The sequence below is a fragment of the Lycorma delicatula genome, chromosome 8 (assembly GCF_047948215.1).
Source record: "Lycorma delicatula isolate Av1 chromosome 8, ASM4794821v1, whole genome shotgun sequence".
NCBI lineage: Eukaryota > Metazoa > Arthropoda > Insecta > Hemiptera > Fulgoridae > Lycorma > Lycorma delicatula.
The window spans coordinates 90,649,149-90,668,489 of record NC_134462.1 but is presented as its reverse complement, the minus strand read 5'-3'; positions in this window follow the sequence as shown (position 1 = coordinate 90,668,489).

Below are 19,341 nucleotides of genomic sequence, written 5' to 3'. Positions count from 1 at the left end.
GCGTATGCCATTTTTCCATGCAGTGAAAAGCCTAGAACACGATAAAGAACAGACATGTGGGGTCCAGGCCCTTGTTTGGTCCCCGACCTTACATCCAAAATAAAGTTCATTACACCTTTTTACTAATGGAGTAAGGTTTGTCTTTGGGACTTGAGCGTCACTTCACCGCATGCTTAACAAAGATTATTAGGATGATTTAAGTTGAAAATATGTAATACACAGTAATTCAGACACACAAAGCATTCATAGTGACGTGTTTACGGGTTCACTATTGTCTCACAACTGGCATCGTTCTGATGAATGAATGTGTGCTACGTTAGATCACGTTTGTACATGTCTGTACACGTCTGAATCTGTACAACACTAGCAACGCTATCCTTTGAGTTAGCTCATTTGATTCCATCATATTTGCAATGCTCTAGAAGCTTTTACTTGACAATGGACAAATGGATGAAAAACGGTTTTTTTTGTTACGGCTCGGAAGGACCAATTAGTCATTTATGTTTAGTCTTTCTTATCTTCCAATACTATTTTCCTGGAAAAATCCCTTTTCCGTTCCTCTGTCCAAACCGTCCCCGTTTTCCTTTTAGGATTTTCTGCAAATTTAACACCGGGCAAGTTGTTATAATTTGCAGATCCTGTTCTGAGATCTTGCAGTGCAATGCCTGCTTCTTTGATGTCTTGAAGCACCTCAGTGAGCCTCAGTGAGTGGTTTGCGTCTTTAGCTTTAATAATCTTTCCAAGAGTCGTTTACTTTTCCTTGATTCCTCCAAACGCAAGAGGTGGCCAAAGAATTTTATTCTCTTCTTTGTTATTTCTTCTGTAATTGGTGTAACGATCTCATAGATTTTATGGTTTAGGAGTATCTCCACTTTCCTTTCACCAAGTTTAACCCGCCAATATAGGTCCTTACGATCCTTCTTTCTATTTTGGCTAATTTTTCAGTTCCCGATGCTATCTTGATTTGACCCAGTGTTTCATTCCCATACACTACTACCGGTTTGATCACCGTATTATAGTGTCTTATCTTGGCCTGTTTGGAGATGCATTCCTTGTTATAGATGTTTCGTGTGACCACTTGTGCCATTGCTAGTCTGTGTGCTCTCTCTTGCTAGGCTATTTTCCCGTTTAGATTCCATGTGATGGATTCAAATATTTTAAAATATTAAATAAAAAGTTATCTCAAGGGTACCTATTGGTACTCGTGAGATAAAAATCATGTTACCAGTGTAATTACTATGTGGTAAACAGTTATGTATGTAGTAAGTAGTAATATTCTTGTAAAATTAAAGTAAGGTTTACCTTTTTTATTACTTATATTCGCTCGTGCTTTAAGATTTGGGAATTTCAGTTTTTATTCTGACTAAATTAATTTCAGAAATAGTTGAAAAATGATTATATCCAAACGTATGTGTATGAGAATAAATAACTATAAAAAGTGCGAGTATCTGTTGTTAGTACATTTACAAACTTCCCTCAATTTTATTTTATTTTTTATTTTATCTATTTGTTTATACATCTGCCAGCAGCAGAGGCGTGCCCTCTGTAGCTCGGAGGGAGTAGGCACTCCCTCCGAGCGAGTTGTCCTGGCGGTGTCCAAAATTGATTACCTGTTGAGTAATTTTTGTTTGTTTCATCGTTCAGTTAAGCACCCTTCCTCATTAGGAAATAAATTTTAGGATGAGTTACCATCATCGCCCTTTCTAAAACCAAAATAACTTCGAAACAAAATATCCGCTTGCACTTTTACATTTTTATCTTCAATTAACAAAAATCACTGTTCCGCTTATCAATCTAGACCATCCGAAATTTCTCTAAAAATATTTTTCAATTGTTTATCTCTATATCTGGAGAAAAAATCACTTTCACTCCACTCCATGCTTTTACTCGTGATAACGTAACAACTGTCCATGTCCAAAAATGTTTCTTCTCAAATCAATACCTACCAATTCAAAAGTTTTCCCTTGAGTTTTGTTAATCGTCATACAAAAAAGTAATTGGACAGGAAACTGAAGTCTCTTCAATGCTGAAATCTGATTAAGTCATACAAAAGTGCAAGCTAATCATACTATTTGGAGATATATTCAGAAATATGATAAATAGCTAAGGAGGATATGTAGGATTCAAAATTCTCCTAATTTTTATTACCGTTTAACATTTGATTTGACCCATGTGTTTTGCCTATATGTATGTTTAATCGTAACTACGAGGCCAACAAAAAAATCATTTACGATTCTAAATGGATAATCGATAGTATTTTCAGTATAGATTTATTTTTATCGAAAATAGTTGTTTTAAGATCTGCTACGATATTGAATGAATAAATTACGGTAGTAAAATTTATTTTATAATTACTATTATTATTATTACTGTTCTTATTTATTGTTTATAAACATTTAAGAAAAAACCCTACGATTTTTTTTACGGGCAGTATGTTCGATCATATAAGTATGTTCTCATCTAAGGGAACACACACACACACACACACACACACACACACACACACACACACACACACACATACAATTTCCCTTTAGTAGGGTAGGATAAAAAGAAGAGGACGTCTGTGTGTTCGTTTGTCATTTTATACAGATCTACAGTTTTATTCCGATCGTGATGAAATTTTGCAGACTAACAGTTCAGTAAGGAAATTTGTTATCCACATTTCAGTTTGAAAAAATTTCCCCAGCCTCCTTTTCAATCGCTCAGTGTAACCTGTAATCTCAAATTTTTGGATTTAGTTTACGAAAATATAGCGAGAAACTAAAGTCCTTACTATGAAAATCGATGATATTGAAAAAATGTTCGAATTAAAACATCCGTCGACACTTGCGTTCCGTTCCGTCTGCAAAACAAAAATTTGGCCAAATTAGCGTTATTTTGCTTTTACTAATTTCCTTATTTTAATTATTATTTTAGTTTTTCTTTTTGTTCCGACCCCTACGGATCACGTTTGCATAATTTTTTTTTCTTTTTCCAAAATGTTTTCATTCTTTGCTCTGTTGTCGCCTTTCTTCCGTCTATCTGTACAGGTTTATACGCATTTTTTCTTTCTCTCCTTAGGTTCTTAAATCATTTTTCTAAATTTATGCCTGTCTTTACACAGTTCCTTAGAAATGTTTAATGTTTTTTGATCTGTTTTTATTTCTTTAAACTGTCGGACTTTGTGGTTCTATTTATGTAGAAATGAAATATTTGTTTCATCAGTTTTTGGTCGATCATTCGGCATAAATGTCCATAAAAATATAATATTCTTTTCCGGATTAAGTCCCCTATTTTTTGTGTGTATTTGTAAGTTTCTTTTTCTTCACTTAATTTGTAAATTCCATCTTCATATTTTGTTGTGTAAATTTTTTTTTTAAGTTATTTTTTCTGCTGTTGCTATTTCTTGTTCTGAAAACTGTCCCGTACAGTGCTTCTGGTAGGACTATAATTTTGTAGTGCTTCAATTTGGAATTATATGACAGGGATTTTTTGACAGATGATTCGACTTCCGGAAAATTTCGACATATCTTCGCATTTCATATATATATATATATATATATATGCACACTTTTGAGCTGTACATATTTCACTTTCTTGTAAACACGATAACTGCCGTAATTTTGCGCCAATCTCGTTCAAATATTTCCTTAAAAATAACTCGTTCCAAAATCTCGGTCGAGTTCGTTAACGGCCAAAATAGGACCGTGTGGGGGGGGGGCTTTTTCGAAAAAACAAAATATCGCTATAACTTTCTTATTAAGTGAATTATCGAATTCATTTAAAGTTCCTACTATTCTTTGTATAAGGGCCTAAAACTTATGTAAGTAAAGTTTTTTGATAACACCAACCATTGGCCCAGGGGGTGGAAGAAATGGGGTTTCGAATACGAAAAAAATGATATCTCCCTTAATAGGCACATTATCGAATCTGTTTAAAGTGGTCGTTAGTCTAAACATTGCCTAAAACGTTTGTGTGAAACAATTTTTGATATGACCGACCCTTACGACAAGGGATGACCAAAATGCTGCTGGAATTGTAAGAATATGGGGCTTGTCGTATGCTAATAAACATGTGAAACGTTTTTCAAATGCAAACCTTCTCGTATTGAGTAAATTTTAAGTTTTTCTTAACTTTAAGATGGAAATCTTTTTTATCCCCAACTTAGCATCGGTGAAATCTACTTCCGCTCTCCGGTGTGCCGAAAGGGATTTTTTTCAATTATACTCGTGTTATGACTTCTCTCAAATATTTAAATTTTTGAACTCTTTTTTTATTTGTTTGTTGTCGTATATTTTAAGTGTTCTGTTTTCTTTATTATCGGAAAACCAGTTAGTTTTTTCATAAGAAATTTAAGACCAATTTTACTTGCACGTTCGCTTAGTTTTTTTTTAACTTTTAGCCTGTTTATATCTCTTGCGAAATTTGTAATATCGTTTGCGAAGGCCAGATTATTAGTACTTATGAATTTGGTTTTAGTGTCCGTTTTTATGTTTTTGTGAACGTTAACTTTTTATGTTCTTTCTCCCATTCACTTGTTTTCAGGGGTATATTTAAAGAGGATCGGAGATAGTCCATTTCCTTGCCTTATTCCAGTTTTAATTTCGAACGGTTGTCTTTTACGCCTGTTGTCTTGAAATCTATCTTAAATTCTCCAACGATTTTATATAGAGATTCCCTGTGGGTGGGGTCGTAGGCTTTCTTAAAATCTATAAAAATTGCAACTAATATTGGGTTTTTAATTTTACGGTATAGTAAAAATATGTTTTAGATTAAAGATTTGCTCCGCACAACTTCTTCCAAGTCTAAATACTTGATATTCTCAGATTTTTTTCTATCGTCGGTTGTATTTTACTTAACGATATTTTGTACAAAACTTTTTACGGTACTTACAAATTTAGTTGTATTGATTGTTATTTGTTAGTTTAGTATACAACTTACTATAAGTTAGTTATAATATAATCCATATAACTTATTCTGTAATATTCATTTCTTTATGTTAGTTTGTTATATTTTCTTTAATGCTTACGGTAATTACGACAAGAAATCCGTCAAACTGGTGCCGATCACCCATACAAATTCAGAAGAAAAAAGTTATAAAAAGTCTTACGAACAAATCAGAATTAAAATATATAATTCATCGCTTTCCTCAGAATGATACATGATAAAAACATGCGGTAATTGCTATTGAAAATAGTGTAACAAGACCGGTGTAGCGGACCTTAGTAACGGATTGCTGCCGGTTAAGAAGAAAGTAGTCGAACATTTAATAATCACGGGAAGAATCCAGAAAGGGACCAAAAGAAACCTTTTTAGTAAAGTTAACAATGGTCCTTTGTAATACTGTCTACTGACATACTAAAGACATGTAGTTCGGTGAGAAGATTTACCCGAATAAAGTTTGGAATTTCATGAGAAAATGAGAGGGCGGTCGCTCACACTTCGAGTTGGGTTCCGTCTGGCAAGTAAAGAAAATAGGAGTATAAATACTCCGGGGAAGACCAGTTAAAATTCAGTTCCGCGAGGACAGTCTGCGATGCGATTTTTGCGAATCAATCCGCGAGAATATTCTGCGAGGAGCTCAGTGAAGGAGCTAATTTCGATTGCAGGTTCGATGCAACTAAGTTGACGTCACGAGTAACAACAGTATACGAAAACAAGAAATGGGTCGGTGAGTTACTGTATGACTATAATGAAAGAGATAATGTACTGAATTTCATTCATAAACTATTTGGGTAGTTTTTTTTTTGTAAACAGCAAAGGTATTTGAAGTTAAAGAACTTTATACTTACTTTTCTTTTCTGTTGTACTATTGTTGTTAATACAAGACTAGTGGTTAAAAGTGTTAAGACTACAGATCATGCTAAAGTCTTTTGTTAATGAGACTGAATTCTGGTTTTCATTACTTATCTACCTGTGAATAGATCCTGACGTTTACTTTAAATTCTGTTTTGTATGTAATGTTTGTTTATTCTTATTATCTATATTTATGATTATATGTTTGTTAATGACATTTAATATTATTATTATAATTATTATTTTAGGATGTTTTTCCATCGTCTGTTATTATTGTGGTTGTGATTACTGTACTTTTTTATTATTTGTTTTATGATTGTCTTACTATTATTATTACTATTGATTTGTCTGATTTTACTTATGTTTTTAAACTAATCAATTTTAATTATATGAACATTCCCAATTGTCAATCTCTCAATATCCTGATCGAGACGCGAACACGCGACAATAGTATTACTTTATTTTCTAGTGTAGATGAACTGGTAACCGGTGTATTTTTAAAAATCGCATAAAAATATACGTTTATATTCTTATACAACAGCAGTTTCCGCTAACTTATTCTATCATTTTAAAGTATTTTGGTTGTTACGAGTATAATTTATCGTTATTTATTTTGTTTAGTTTTAGAGCTGTTGGAAATAGCCTGAGTTTTTTTTTAATGTTGGTAATTTCGTAACCAGTGAATTTTTTTTAAGTTAACGTAGTAGAATGTTAATTATAACCCATTATTATATATAACGTATTTATTTTAATTTCCGTTATGGTATCTTTTTTGTTCTCGTTCTGTTCTTTTGTTTTTTTTTCTTTAATGTCGTCCTTTAAAATTATCATCGTCATTATTGTTTCATCATCGTGTCATCATCAATCTTAGATGTTGTATTTTATTTTATCCTTTGTTTCGTATATTCCTCTATTTCTTAACGTAGCAGAAGCGCCCTATTTTGTACCATCATTCTTGAATCGTTGCCAGATAACCAAAATGACTGTTCTTCCTAGTTTCTCAATAGTAACTGAGAAGGAAATTATTATTCTTTTCTTTTTTTATTTAATTTAACTTATTTTTTATTACGTTGTTTTACCATCAATTATTGTGTAACCTATAATAATTTTTCTATAGATTTTCTTTTTGTTAAATCGTTCTGATTAAAAATAAAATGTTTATTTTTAATTTACTATAGTTTTAATAGCATTGTTTTTCCCCGGCCAAAAGGTTCCGGGTTCGAATCACGGTACTGCTTGGTATTTCTATGTCGTTGCAAAATTTTTTTTATCGTATTATGTACTAGGTTTGTATAGTGCTGAGTTGTTTTAATCGCTACCAATATAAAATATATAAAATATATATTAAATATATATAATATATATTTATTGGTATATATAATATACCAATATAAAAATACATATATATATATATATATATATATATATATATATATATATAAATATATATATATATATATATAAATATATATATATTATATATATATATATATATATATATATATATATATATATATATATATATAATATATATATATATATATATATATATATAAATTTGCTTGTAAATTTTGTTTCTATTTTCCTTTGAAGAGATTTTCAGTAATGAAGTTTTTGGGTAAAATATGAGGTTTACTAACCAACTTAAACATTAATTTATGAGAGCAAGTTGCCTTTTACGGTTTATGTTCAGATTTTTTATTTTGTAATTGTAAAATTATTATTTGTTTTTATTTTTTATTTTTTGTCAAGAAAAATTTTAGATTAGATCATAATAATGGAGAAGTAAATCATTTTTTAATTGTTCTCCATTCATTGGAGAAAGAAGTAAATAAATTTTCACGTTATAGTTAGTGCGAGTCTTCTTTATTATACAGTGTTGTAGTGTACGATGATCAGTGTTAATATAAATTGGACATTTGTTTATAACTTTTATTAATAGATAATAAAAATATAAAACATTTCTATTTCTTTTCGACGTAGTTTCCCTGGAGTTCTACATATTTTTTCCAACGTGTGGGGAAGCTTGTGAATCCGTTATTCGTAAAAGGATTGAGGAAATGTCATGGACCGATTGCGCACGAACTCCTCTAATTCGTTGTTACGGAATCGATGTCCTTCCAGGGCTTCCTTCGATGGCCCTGTTCATTGGCCCTTCAATGGTCCCTGAAAGAAATCGAAAGATAAATGTGGACTCTACGGGATTACGTTTTAAAATCTCCCGTTTTCAAATTTCGTCCAGTTTGTCCGGTTTGCTAATGACTTTGTGAGGCCTGATGTCGTGAAGGAGAATTACATCCTTGATCGGCTGACGGCGCTCTTTGTTCCAGTTGGCGACTTTCATTTTGACAAATATTACGAAGTATTAACTTTACGATTTTGGTGAAAATCGACGTGTGATACACCTTTCCGATCGACGTGTGATACACCTTTCCGAGACTGTTGCGAGGACTTAATCGGTTAACGGACGCGTTTTCGCCTTTAAAGGGCAATACCCACCCATGTTTATACGCGGGCTGTGAAGATAAAAGTCCGGTTTATATCTTACTAACCCTTTTATCTTCACTCGCTTATAATCGAAAGTGTACGAAGAATTAGGTAAAAAATATTTTGCTTTCACTTCTAACCACTCCAATGTGGCGACGAGATGAGTGACGTTACCCAATTACTTCACGTCAAGCTTTCTGTTTGTCCCTTAGACGAGGTCCCATTTGAACACGCCTACAGAAAATACGCATGCTAAATTACCATGCGGTCTTGTCATCCCTTTGCACCTTTATTATTTTTCTTCGCCATAGCGGGAAAATATGTTAAGAGGGCAAATTATCTAATGCCGCCGGTATGTTATTTGGATATTCTTGAAAAGTGTAAAATTTCTTTGTATTTAAATCGTTGGCTAGATTTGTCAGTTGCGTCGATGAAAATTGAATAAAAAATGAGAAAGATTAGCAATAAAAAAATAACTGCCGGGTTACTCTTCTGTTAAGAATGAACCTGTTTCATAACTTAATATTTTATTAAAGAAAAGGAATACAAAATGTTTGCCAAATCTCAGGTATTCTACTCATAATCAAGTTTCATCTTCTGTCTTCCGAGGGTTCAGTGTGACCACCAGAAGCAGCTCGGGCAACATCAAGGCCGTAAGAAAATTACTCCCAGACGCTAACAACATGTCACGATTCACTGAGTTGATCGGAGTTATTCGATGTTTTTCGAATAATTCGAGGTCACCGATGTTTTTGGGTAGCGGTGAACTAAAAATCAAATCTTTAACATATCCCCATAAGCAAAAAAATCACTTACGTTTATATCTGGGGGGCCAAGCACAAGAGCAAGATCTTGGGCACCGTTTCGACAGATCCATCGTCGGGGCGCTTTTTCATTCAAAAAAAGCTTGTTTTATCAGGTGCCAATGAGGCGCTGGTTCATCTAGTTGTAAGATGTCGTCTGAATCCGCTTGCGTAACCGGAAGAGTTGGTTTTGGAGCATGTAGAGAAAGGTTTGCCCTGTAACTGTGTTTCCCTCGAAGAAAAGGGGACGGTAAACCTTGTCGTTTCACACTGCACAGAACATATTCATCTTAGGAGAATGTCTCTCATGCTTAAATGTTAACGTGTGGGGGTTCCAATCCTCAAATGTGAGCATTATGACGGTTGACTGTGGCATTTAAGTGAAAGGTCATTTCATCTTTGAAAATAAAACGTGAAATGAAGGTTTCGACTTCCAATTTCTCCAGCATCGATTTGCAAAATTCCAATCGCTTCCTTTCGTCGTTGTAGGAAAACGCTTGAACGAGCTGCAGTCTGTACGGTTTCATATGTAGACGTCTTCTTAATACACGCCAGATAATCGGTTGAGGAATTGTAAGCTGACGGCTAGCTCGATTTGTGGACTTATGCAGGCTACGCTGAAACTCATCACGAGTTTTCTAACCTTGTTCCTCCGAAACCCGTGGTCGTCCTGGAGGTTTTCCTTTACAGAGACCCAGTCTCTCCCAACGGTCGAAACCACCGTCTAATGTTCTTCGGAGAAGGCAGATTAATGTCGAATCGTCTTTGAAAAGCACCTTGCACCTTGACTACCGAATTTGTTTTCGCGAACTCATGAACGTAGAACTCCTTTTGTTGTTGACTCGTTCTTTTGAGATCACTATAACTAACACGGTCATGCAGTATTTTTTCGAAACTAGAAACCAACTCTTCCAAATGACCTGCGACTCATTCTTTTATAACGATTCTATTGAATTGAAAAATCGCGTCTTGAAATCGGTTAATTTTTTTTTTTAATGTATTTTTTTTATTTGAAAAGTATTGAATATGATTGCGTCAAACGAGTATTAAAGAAAAGATTCCAGTCTCAAAGCAGACAAATGGCAGATGTTGTCATTCATATATCCCATTGCTTTTTTTTTCAAGTGAGCGTTAGAAAAAAGGGCGTATCGAAATTCTGTATGTAATCGAATTTTCTGTGTTCTTTCATTTTTATTAAATGGATTATATAATTATTCTTTATTACGGAAATTTTCGTACACATATCCCGAAATTCACCTTTTTAAAGGTATTTAGATATTTTTAAGTTTATATTGAAAATTTCAGTCTATTTTAAATTATTTAACCTTATTTGTAAAATACTTATCTATATTTATTCATGAAATTGTACCAGTTTGCGCATTTGATACTTTGTAACATCGGATCAGCTGACATGTACTGGAATACAGGCTTACATGTTTGGAGATTTATGCGTGGGTTACCAGTTTTTAACATAGAATTTAAATATTTCTTGATATATTTAAATGAAACCTACTTTTTTGTATTTTGTTTCATTTTAATTTATTAAAATTCTTTAGGTTATCGGCCATAGCGTACGATCAATCATCTTAAACAAAAAAAAATAGTATATTAGTTCGTATACAAAGGTTGTTTTGGTAAAAATATAGTGAAGCCAAACATATAAGAGACTTAGTTCTCGCGACGTTTCGTCCAAATGCTTGGCTTTTTCAAGCGTGAAATCAAAGCCGACATCCGTGCAAAATGAAGAGCCAGCCCATTTGGTCGTTAGAACGTATATATATATTACGTAATTTGTATTTATACAATTTTTAAGGTTAATTTTAATTATCAACTTTCGCATTCGTAAAATTTTTTTTATTAATAAATTATACTATTAATTATAATATTCTATTAATTATTATAAACTATTTATAATTATATTCATTTTTAATAGATTATTTTAGAAGTAAATGAACCGATGAGATAAAATCGTTCATCGTATTTTTGTAATTGTTCCTTTTTGTACAATTTTTTTTTCGTTTTTCCTATTTCTTACTAACCAGTAGTAATTTATTAAGAGAGTCTGTTCTCTGTACATTAATTACATCCTTTTTCTGTTGCGTGCTAAGAAAACGACAGTTGTTCGATAATTTGCGTATATTGTTGATCCTTTTACTCGTTTGCTCTTTATTTTGCCTACTGCATGCGCTATATTCTAGGCTCTTTCTCCCTGGTATGTCATTAAGTTAGGTTTGTTAAAACCTTTAATACCTTGTTAACGTACTTTTAATTAAAATTTACAGATCGAGTAAAATTGTTGTCTCGTTTAAAAGTAACAACGAAAATTATTCATAATTTTCTGATTTGACGTATTTAACAATTCTTGCGAAATTTCTTTAGTTGATACTATGGTAAACCTTTTTTTGCTGATGAAATCTTTGATTTGGGTCATTTTATTTAAGAGTAGCTAGGAAACCTAGTACCTTTTCGTATACATTAAGACTAAACGCATAAATTAATAATTTATCCATAATCTCTTAATTTTGCTCGAACAAAAAAGTGTTGGGAGGTTTTTTGTGCAAAATTATTTTATTTGCTGGTGGTATTTATTTTTTCATAAGATTAAAAATAAACTAGATATTTTTTTAAAAAACCACGTTTTTCCACAGACTGCAAAAAATTTGCAAAATCAATCAAATCTAAGGTTAAGGATAAATGACGTATTTTTAAGGGTACTTAATTCTACGAAGTTGCATAAAAATATCTACATTCACTAATTTTTTATAACAATTTGTCCATATTTTCATGTGTTTACGAAGTATGTTTACATTCACTTCCTTTGAAGTTTTTGAATAATTAAGCTTTTTACAATTAAACCATTTTTATATTTGAAAAAAAGAGAATTAATAATGACCGGTTTTAAGCGTTAACCTAGGTAGCAAAACACGTTTTTACAAAAAATGCAATTTTCAAATGTCGATAAATAAATAAAGAGATATCCCTTGTGGAATGAGTAGGCAGTAAAAGCTTAAATAAAATACTATATTGACTTTTTCAGTATTTGCAATTTGTTTATTGTTGTAGGCGTTTTTCAACAACTTAACGGATTAACGGGCGATCAGAAATGAAAAATACTTCGAAAAATTGACTAATTTATAACCTTGGGTCTTATGAATCCGTACGTCTTTGAATTGTTTAATTATCTCTAATAGGAACAGAGTTGTGGAACTTTATTTATTTCTTGCCCTCGAGTTACGCTACCTATCTAGGTATGTATGATAGATAGCGCGATTTTGGTGCTTACTGTAAAATTCTATGGCGCCCTTAGGGTTTTGTTCGTAGAAAACTTCCCTGGTGGTTTTTTCTATGAGAAATTTTCTCAGCTAATTGGTGCTTTTTGTTTTTACATGCGATTGAAAATAAAGGCGCTATTGGCGAAAAACTTTTAATCATTTCCTCAATTGTTAAATAGTTAATCGCTCATGTCCGCTAGGGCACACCTTTATTTTACATATTTTTCCCGAACCCATTCCAATAATTTATTTGCTGTAGTAAGTTTTTTCGAGATTAAAATCTCGAGTGACTCAGCTATTAGTTTAGTCGGGGGTTTACGTCCAATGCTCAACATTGTACGTACATATTTATCGTTATTAATATTATTGTTGTAAGTTAAATTAGTTGAAATTCGACCGAACTGGTCGACCACTTTTTTTGTCTCAATTTAATAATATTTTTCTTCTTTATCGGTTTCCCTTCTTTCGGATATCCCGCGTCGTGTTGTCAAAATGCATTTCCACGTTTCATTTAAAAGAAAACACTTTCAGGGTCGCATCTTCTGTCTACTTCCTTATGGATTTCCATCCATCACTTCCGTGCTCGATTAACTTTTTGTTCTACCTCCACTTTTTCCGTTTGTATACATATTCGTCTTGACCCGTCGATTCACGTGTTAAAAATTTAGAAAGAAAAAATTAAATACCACAAAAAAATAATTGTTTGAAGGAGAAATTTTCCCTTTATAAGACTTAAGTCATTGATTAATAAATTGAATGAAGTTTTTTTTTCACTGTTTAGTTCTTTACTTTTTGTGATTTATATCTGTAAATATCTTGACGACTGGCTCCTTTTATATTTTTAATAGTAATGTATTTTACTTAGTATTATGTTGAAATAAAAAAAAATGTGTATCGTTGTTTACATGAACCACAATTTGCAGAGGCCACGTCACTGACATCAGTTTTTTTTTTAATGTCGATGATAAACTATTAATTTATGATGAACTCCTGTAATGTATTTATTTAAACTTTTCTAGATTTTTGTAAAGTCCTTGATTTGCATCTGATGTAATGTTTTTTATGTAATTAATACCGATTCGATGTATAAATGATGTTTTTCTAGGCATCTTAATCTTATTTTCGTATTCACAAGTGTTACACACTTTTTAACACTCTTGTAAGTAGATAGTATCAAGTTAGGATTACTCTTTGAAGAGATATACATAATTTATACGAGGCTCGGCTGGTAAATTTTGCACACTAGCGTTCTACACGGAGACAAAAGGTACTATTGAGTTGGGCGTGGCAGCACGTGATAGCTAAAATCCCCCTCTACAAACCTACGATAATGCGTTGAAATTCGTTTATCGGTTTATTTTCCAGGTTTATTTTCAGGTAAATGGGAGTCGAGTACGGCTAATATGTCAACACGGTTAATACAGCACGCAGTGATCGAATTTTTAACAGCAGAAAATATGAATCCTACGGATATTTTTCAACTTGACAGGAGTGCTGTGAATAGGTGGTCGTTGAAATTTCGCAGATGTGAAGCTGGTAAAGCGACTATTGAGAAGCACCTCGCAGCGGAGACCAGTTTCTGTGATTGACGAGAAACATCGAAAGGAGGTAGGATCATTTGCTTCAAAGTGATTGGCCAATTACTCACCGACGCATAGCTGTTCAGTTAGGCATATCTAAAGAACGAGTAGGCCATATTCTCGAGCAATTGGGTTACCGTAAAATCTGTGCACGATAGGTACCGCGCAAAATCTGAAGTTTGAGCCTATAAGTTTGCTGAAGCTGAAGTTTGAGCCTGATTTCGCATCCGACATACTCGCCGGATTTGGTTTCGCGCGACTTCCACTTGTTTCCTCATCTCAAAAGTGATCTCAAAGGTAATCATTACAACATCGACGATGAGATGAAGGAAACTGTGGACACTTGGATCCGAGAAAGACCGCCAGAATTTTTCAGTGACGGAAAGCAAAAACTTGCCACACGTTGGGAAAAGTATCAGTGTAAACGGGGATTATACTGAAAAATAAATACTGCATGTTGTAGTTAAGGTATTGTACTTTGATTCGTTTTTTGTTTCATATAAACATCTCTTCTCATTCCCATGCTACGCACGTATGAGTGAAATTTATCAGCCGACCCTCTTAGATGTATAAATTCATATAACTTTTTCGGCATGATGACAGTCAACTGTTTAAGCTATTTTAAATGGGTTTTTTCCGGATCTGATTTATTTTGTATTTTATTTTGGAATATCATATATTTTGTAAATATCTGTAAATGGTGTTTTTTTTCCTAATTAAATATTCAACAAAATTAAATTTGAAAACGCAATCGGTCGAAACTCGAAAATAATTAAATGTTAATCGTGAATTATAAAATTGTAATTATTAATTTATCAATGGACTTGGTCAGATTTTTCTCCTGTATTTCTTTTGTAATGTTTCGTTAATTATTAATCGTGAACCGCACAAAAAGAGTACTTCGTAACGATTAGTCATTTTGGAATATCATGCTCGTTCGTTTGTGCTGCGATAATATTTACTAGCGGCTAGACTAAATTTAAAAGAAACTATTATCCTGTATTTGTATAACGCTCATATAATCTAAAATTAGTGCACAGTTTTTTTTATTCACGTACATATGGTAGATTTATCGATTAAAAAATATTTTATTTGTTTTTGAATTTTAGGTATCCTTGGTTACCTGTGACAAAATGATCCAAATTACCTTCAACTCCTTATTCAAAATTTCCTTTATTCAGATTCATCATCCATCTCTAAAAACTTCATGACTGTAAGTTATTTATTTTTTAAGTAACGATAACTTATCTATTTAATTTATATTAAAAAGCTAATAGTTTTTATTATTTAATTCATCATCAGCTTGAATTTTTTCTAATAGCTTTTTTTTTTTGGCGGGGTAATATTATAATATACCTTTTTTTTATTCCGGTATTTGAACTATTTTGCTAATTAAGAGGATACCGCTCATAGACGATAAGTTAAAAAAATTTTTAAATGTAATAAAGAAATGAGTATTTAAGAAAAGTAACCTAAAATATCGATCATAACACTTTTAAGGGGTTTTCATTAATCAGACTTTATTGTCAAAAACTTGTAGTTTGCATACTATTTACCTTTTTATTGATAAGGAAATCCACAATTATTTAATAAAAATAAATAAAATGATTGATTTGTAGTATAAATAAACGTGAATTCGTGAGAAAACTTTGTTGTAGAAGGTTTTCGATCGATAATTTTGGAGAATGTGCTGTCGCTAAGTTGTGGTACAGCGGTTTGTAATATGGAAGTACTACTAATACTAGACCTTCCTAAAAACATCCTTAGTATCGGTGCATGCGTTTACATTTGAAGGAGAAAGCGATCCCCTACCTATAGTTTTATACCACGCATAGACTGTGACGTATGCTGCACGTATTAAGAGACGGTGGAGGGGATCATTTAACATTTTTTTCGTCACTGGGTAACTGACATGAAAAAATAAAAATAAATTTAAGTTGATGATTTCTTTTGACTTATAACTTGGTAAGATTCATTTTAAATGAATAACAACAACCTTTCTCAGTTATTATTCATTATTCTCAGTTATTTTTTAGCGGTTGGCATCGTGGATTAGAGGAACGTATGCTGCTTGTAATTAATTAACACTTACGGAAATAAAATAGGCTTACAAAATTGAAGGTTGTAATATTTCTTGTCGATGCAAATAGTTAATAAATTTTAATCGGAATAAGTCATCGCACTTAAGAAAAAAAAAAACAATTTTTTTTTACTTTTCAATAAATGTAGATTGAAAAGTAAGATAGATTACACTTATCGTGTTATGTTGTTTTGTTTTTTTCATTTTGAATTGAAGTTTTTTTTAACACTATTTTATTTTTTCCATAATTCGAGCCACCGTGTAATTATGTGCAAGGATGTTATTTAAAAGGGGGGGAAATAACAGAGTTGGTTATACATCTTTTTTGTTATGATTTATTGATCGCTCACACTACTAGTGTTAGTCTGTGTAAAACAAAAATTAAAGTTTTGTTGATTTATTGATGAACTTCTCCCGTTCACATACGTGAGGTTTGATTTAATTTTAACACTGCGGTTTTTATCAGTGAAATAATACTGTAGTTAGTACTGTGAAAGGTTTTATGGGTGCTTGTGTCGTCGGTTATAGCGCGATTGTTGGTAGTATAAAGGTTCTTTCAGCTGCAGTAGGTTTATTTGTAGTCCTTTAACCATTGTGTAATTTTATATCAAACATCATTGCGATTATGATGTTAAATTCTTTTAATTTTTGCCTTATCCGTAGAAGTAAAAGATAATTGTTACCGTTGTTTTTAATTTTTTACGTCTTTATTTACGATTATATCCTGATGTTCCTAAATTTATTTCTACTGCTTTTCCGATTTAACAGCAATTTCGTGTGAATTTGTTCATAATAGCTTGATACAAAAGATATTAAAACGAATTATTAAAATTTTACTAAGGACAAGTATTTCTTAGATTTTCGGTACGAATGGTCAGATATTTTTTTTTGTGTTCAGTCATTTGACTGGTTTGATGCAGCTCTCCAAGATTCCCTATCTAGTGCTAGTCGTTTCCCATTTCAGAATACACCCTACATCCTACATCCCTAACAATTTGTTTTACATTTTCCAAACATTGCCTGCCTGCACAATTTTTTCCTTCTACCTGTCCCTCCAATATTAAAGCGACTATTCCAGGATGCCTTAATATGTAGCCTATAAGTCTGTCTATTCTTTTAACTATATTTTTCCAAATGCTTCTTTCTTCATCGATTTGCCGCAATGCCTCTTCATTTGTCACTTTATCCACCCGTCTGATTTTTAACATTCTCCTATAGCACCGCATTTCAAAAGCTTCTTCTAGAATCTTTTCTTCTCAGGTACTCCGATCGTCCAAGTTTCACTTCTATATAAACCTACGTTCCAAACATATGTTTCCAAAAATGTTTTCCTAACGTTTAAATTATTTTTTGATGTAAACAAATTATATTTCTGACTGAAGGCTCGTTTCGCCTGTGCTATTCGGCATTTTATATCGTTCCTGCATCGTCCATCTTTAGTAATTCTATTTCCCAAATAACAAAACTCTTCTACCTCTATAATCATTTCTCTTCCTATTTTTACATTCAGTGGCCCATCTTCGTTATTTCTACTACATTTCATTACTTTGTTTTGTTCTTGTTTATTTTCACGCGGTAGTTCTTGCGTAGGACTTCATCCCTGCCGTTCATTGTTCCTTCTAAATCCTTTTTGCTCTCAGCTAGAATTATTATATCATCAGCATATCTTAGCATCTTTATCTTTTTACCTTGTACTGTTACTCCGGATCTAAATTGTTCTTTAACATCATTTATTAAAAAGTAACGGGGATAGGGAACATCCTTGTCGGACTTTCTTTATTTATTACGGCTTCAATTATTACTGTTGCTGTAACCGGTCAGATAATATCAAAAGAAAATTATCAATTTTTAATAATAGTAGATGATGACTGTTAAAAAATTTATTTTAAACGACTCAGTTTTTAAATATGATTCCAGAAGTTTTTTCGGAACTGTTGTCTATTCGTTTTTATTCGTGTATGCAGTCCGTTATTTAACGTTGGCGAACATCTCGGAACAATTATAACTTAATCGGCTAACAATTATAACGACAGCTAATCGGAATAAGAGCTGACAGGTTCAACCTGAAAATCACTCTAATTCTTCAATCATGAAATTTTCTATCGACCTGTACCTGGTTTCCCTTGTTTTTTTCTTGGAAATATGCGACTGGAAGCCGAAATTTCTTTACTGTCTGGCCCATCTGCAAGTACGTCGGCTTTTTCCTTTTAATAATTTTACTAATGTCCAGTCTTTTGAGTACCTTATCTCTTAAGTAATCTTAAAAAATCGTCGATTGAGCTCTCGTTTTAAAGGTCTTCTTAGTCTTAGTTCTCTTCAACGGTAGTTTGATAAATTCCTAAAGCATTATTATTATTTTCATCTTTTATAGGTATTTTTTGTATGTCAGATTATAATTTTAATGCGCAATAAAAGATTAGGTACAACTGCAGAGAAGAAATAGTATTACTGTTTTTATTACATCACTTACTTTGAACTTAAATTATTTTGATAATGATTCAGTTTATTGTACTAACCTTGTTTATTTGTCGAGTATTTTTACCTACTTCGTTTTTATTGTTAAAATTATAGTTTATTTACTTTTATTATACAGAATTTGTTTATACAAGATTGAATAATTTTTTTTTTTTTAATCATTTGATCTGATATTCACAGAGATATTTCGAAATATCTTTTAGAAAATAAATAATTACAGATTAATAATGTCGGTTGTTATTTTACGTTTTAAGATTTTTATATTCTTTAGCCGACGCGTATGCAGTCACGTCATTAAGAATAAAATAGCTGAGCGTGTTGATTATGTACAGCAGTGAGTTCAAAAGATAGGTTTGTGACTTCGTAAAATAGTGAACTTGGCCCGGGTTTTGGCACAGTTTTGTTCATAAGAATAGGACGGCGTGGTGGTAGTTTTTCAGAACAGTTTCCGCTTTGTATCTAAAGTTGTTACGGAACGGCGAAGAAATGCCGTTTGTTGTCTATCTCTTGGCCAGCGAACGCATTACATTGCTCTTACTGGTTGTGTTCAAATGCGGTGGTTTTTATATCGACGGTCGTTTCTAGTGGGGTCCGATGAAAAACGTTTGATATACACGTGCTTTTTTAAGAGAGTAGTATTAGATGAGTTGGCTGCGCGAAAATAGTTCGTAATGCACATCTAGGTCTATTTATCGGGCTTTTAACGTTGAAGTTATTTTCTTTACATGTTTAAGTAATTATAAATTTATTTTTTCGACGAGTACAGTATTTGGTGAATAATTTGAACGAACACAGGTTAAAATTATTATAAATAGAACTGTTTTTAGTAAAAGCTAATTTTAGTCGCTGTAAAAAAAAAAAGCACA